Genomic DNA, 4,273 nt, shown 5'->3' on the forward strand with positions numbered 1-4,273 from the left:
GACCGGATAGTTGGCACGAAGTCCAGCTAGGTCGACGGGTTGACCGAATAGCTGGCATGAAGCCCAGACGGATCGAAGGGCTGATCGGATGTCTGGCAGGTAAGTATAGGTAAGTCACTGGAGGGGAGTGACTGTGAGAACGCATTCCCGGGAAGGGAACTTAGGCGCCGATCCGACTTAGAATCATTTCAGAACTCTAAGTCGAGATCTTGACTAGATTCCGATCTCGGAAAGACGGAATCTAAGTCATATTCTACTTGTTGAACTTAAACTGTGCTAACACTTTGTTTTGCAAGACATATGTATTATATATTTTCCTCTGGACTAACGTTTTCTTGTAGGAAGGAAGATGTTGGAAAACTAGGGTCCGGGCACCCTGAGGTAAAAATCTATCCCCAACGTCATTTCACCGTGTGGAGTTCACTGATTGGCTCGACTACGTCACAACCAGGGCGCCTTGAAGGTTCCAGACGCCCCGAACCTCATATATAAGGAGGGTCAAGGCTGGAGTCAGAACACGAACTCAGAATCTACTCTCGTGTGCTCCTGCAACGCTACGAAAAGATCTTCGACGAAGTTTTGTCTTCTTTCCTGTCTTATTTTCTTAATTGTCGGTTTTCTTTCACTACATAATTTCTGTACGTAGTTTGTAATAAGTTTCGAATTATTAGTGATTGCCCATCGAAAGCACCCTTGTGTGCGAGCCTTGGAGTAGGAGTCGCCAAAGGCTCCGAACCAAGCAAAAAGAACTTATGTTAGCATTTCTCTTCTCTTGCTTATTCTTTTTCCACTGCTTAACTCTTTACGAAAGTTTTTAAATCGCTATTCACCCCCCGTCTAGCAAAACTCACGATCCAACAGTTACCGAAGGGCGTACTGTACATGTTCGGGTTAAGTCCGACCCGAACATATCTCCCGGGCGGCATAGGTGAGAAATTCCCTTAGGCTTTTTCTTTTGGGTCTAATTGATTTTCCCTCCTTTTTCTTGCAGCTAACACAATGATGAAGTCGGTGGCGCTCGGCCTGCTGAAACTTAAGGCTGCCGAGGCCGAGGCAGCTACTACTAAGGAGATGGAGAGGCTCGGGCTTACGTCGGTTGGCTCTCACGAGGGCGAGGACGAAGAGGCGTAAACTATTGCTGGAGAATCCGCCGCGCGGACCGCCACTACTGAGGCTGCGGGAGAGACTGCTCCAACCGACGCGCAGCCCGTCATTTAGTCTGAGGGAACCGAGTCCTCTGGTAACGGAGTTCCTCTGAGCAGGCGCAAATGACGCCGAACGGGCACACCCACCCACTCAGCCACATCAGCAGTGCGAGTGTCCGAGGGGACGAGCGTTCCTCCAGTGGGTCTTGATACCGTGGAGGCCATATCCTCCAATCGGACGCCTTCGCAGTGCGACCTCCCATCTGATCCGGTCGTCGTTCAGCCCGTCAGTCTTGCCCCCCGCCCGCAAGAAGATTTTTCGATCAGCAATCCACTCTACTCTGACCGAACCCTCCTCTGGCCCGGCAATATCTGCTCCGTCAACCCAAAGCGGTCGACGATCAATAAAGGCGACTTTGCGCCTCCCGACAGAGGAGCTTTTGGCGGTCGCCGATCAGCCGACTTATCCTGAACATCAGATAATTATCCGGGGGTCGTTGGCCAAGATTTGGGAGGAAGCCCGAGCCCGGGTTGCGACCATGCCCCCGGGGCTGCTCGACAATAGTCACCTATCCCACGCCACAGGGGTAAGTTTTATACAACCCGACTTAATTTAGCTTTATCGTCACTCAATCTCTAACACTTCCCCGCTCGGTTGCAGTACTGGGTGGAGAGCGTGGCGGTAACCAACCGCCTTGCGATGTTGGAGGAGGAGCTTAAAAAGTTCAAAATTTCTGGTGGAGCTCCTTCTCAGGGTCCCACATATGCCGAGCTGCAGGCGAATCTGGCTAAGACCCAGAAGTTATTAGAGGATGAGCGGAGGAACTCCTCCGACCTACAGATCATGGTGGGTCAGCTCGAGACCCAGGTCAAGTCGTATGACCAGAAGATCGATCTGGCCACCACCAGGAAGAATAGGGTCATCGCAGACCTGGAGGCGAAGAACGTGGAGGCCCGAGCCTTGGAGAAAAGGGTCAAGGAGTTGGCGGACCTGCTAACCGCTGAGAAGATTGGCCGCTCGACGGATGTTACTGCTGTTTGGGAGGAATTGAAGACCTTGCAAGATAACCTCGACGCCTCTCGCCTGGCCATGAAAGAATATCAAGATGCCGAGCCGAGCCATTTTACTACCCTGAGGCAAAACTATATCTGCTCGGATGGTTTTGTTACCAAGACATGCAAGCAGCTCGTCAGCGCATTCGAGTTGGCCATTACTGGGATGGTCAACCATTTGAAAGCTAAAGGCCAGCTCCCTGAGGACGCGACTATCCCCACTGCGGATCATGTCGGACTCCTCATCACTATCCCTGATGAGATCTTTGATTACCTGGAGTGAGGAGTGATTCTGTAGGGTTTTGGATGTACGCTGGCTGCTCGGCGACCTCTAACTAAGTATTAATGAAATGTTTCTCATATTTCTGCATTTGTTATTTTGCTACCCATATTTGATCGTGTATACTCGAGCGGGCTACTAGAATCTCGCGTACCACTATATTTGTGAGGGTTATCTCTCAACCTTGTGGATGTCGTTCGACTCTAACCCTATATTTTCGAGCGAGATTTTTATAGTCGTCGCGTCGACTCTAGGGTTTAACGTCGCCGCTCGACGGTCTTCAGCGCGAGGTATTTATAGTCGCCGCATCGACTCTAGGGTTTAACGTCGCCATTCGACGGTTTTCAAGGCGGGATTTTTATAGTTGTCGCTCCGACTTTAGGGCTTAACGTCGCCGTTCGACGGTCTTCAGCGCGGTGTTTTTATAGTCGCCGCTCCGACTCTAGGGTTTAACGTCGCCGCTCGACGGTCTTCAAGGCAGGGTTTTTATAGTCGCCACTCTGACTCTAGGGTTTAACGTCGCTGCTCGACGGTCTTCAAGGCGGGATTTTTATAGTTGCCGCTCCGACTCTAGAGTTTAACGTCGCCGCTCGACGATCTTCTTGGCGGGCCAGCCGCTCGGCGATAACTTTATAAACCTTTAATTTTGATTTTAATCCTGCAGCCGAAGGACGCAGAAGAAGCGAAGATTACATGGTATAAATTACATCAGTGCACGTTTCACCCAGCTCGGTACGGCTGGAGGTGGTTTGCACTCCATGGACGTTCGAACCTCCGCCCCTCTTTGTCCTCTAGGTAATAAGCACCCGACTGGAGCTTTCCCACGACCTTGAAGGGTCCAACCCAAGGAGCCTTCAGCTTGGTGATATCTCTGACCGGCTTCACCTTCTTCCATATAAAGTCGCCGACCTGAAAAGATTTATGTATTACTCACTTGTTGTAGTTTTGGCGCATCCTCTGTCGGTAGGCCGTTAGCTAGACGGCTACTTTGTCACGTGCATCGTCCACCAAGTCCAGCTCCAAGAGTGTTCGCTCGGCATTCCCCTCGCTATATTGCTGTAGATGATCAGACTCAATTCCAACTTCAATAGGGACAACTGCCTCGCCTCCATAAATCAAATGGAACGGTGTCACTCTCGTCCCCTCCTTTGGGATCGTGCGGATTGCCCATAGCACGTCTGGAAGCTCGTCCGCCCAGCTGCCTCTGATGTGGTCAAGCCGAACTCGAAGAATTCGCAGAATCTCCCGATTGGCGATTTTAGCTTGTCCATTGCGTTGGGGATACGCCACGGAAGTGAAGGCCTACTGAATCCCATAGCCTTCGCACCATTCTTTGAGATGTTGCCCGGCGAACTGTCTCCCATTGTCGGAGACGAGCCGACGCGGAATTCCGAACCGACAGATGATGTGCTGCTAGATGAATTTTTGAACCATCTGCTCGGTTATTCTTGCAATTGGCTCGGCTTCGACTCATTTGGAGAAGTAGTCTACCGCGACGAGCAAGAGCTTTCATTGGCCGGTCGTCATGGGGAAGGGTCCCACTATATCCATGCCACACTTGTCGAATGGGCAGGATACTGTGGACATCATCATCTCTTATGTTTGTCGGTGTGAGAAGTTGTGATACCTCTGGCAAGACAGGCAGGTGGACACTGTCCGAGCGGCATTGCCTGGAGGGTTGGCCAAAAATATCCGGCCAGCAGTATCTTCCTGGCCAACGACCGACTGCCCAGGTGTCCTCCGCAAGTTCCTTGATGCACCTCCTGTAGAATATACTCGATGTCTTCTAGCCCGA

This window comes from Zingiber officinale, chromosome 2A, assembly GCF_018446385.1.
Source record: "Zingiber officinale cultivar Zhangliang chromosome 2A, Zo_v1.1, whole genome shotgun sequence".
Taxonomy (NCBI): Eukaryota; Viridiplantae; Streptophyta; class Magnoliopsida; order Zingiberales; family Zingiberaceae; genus Zingiber; species Zingiber officinale.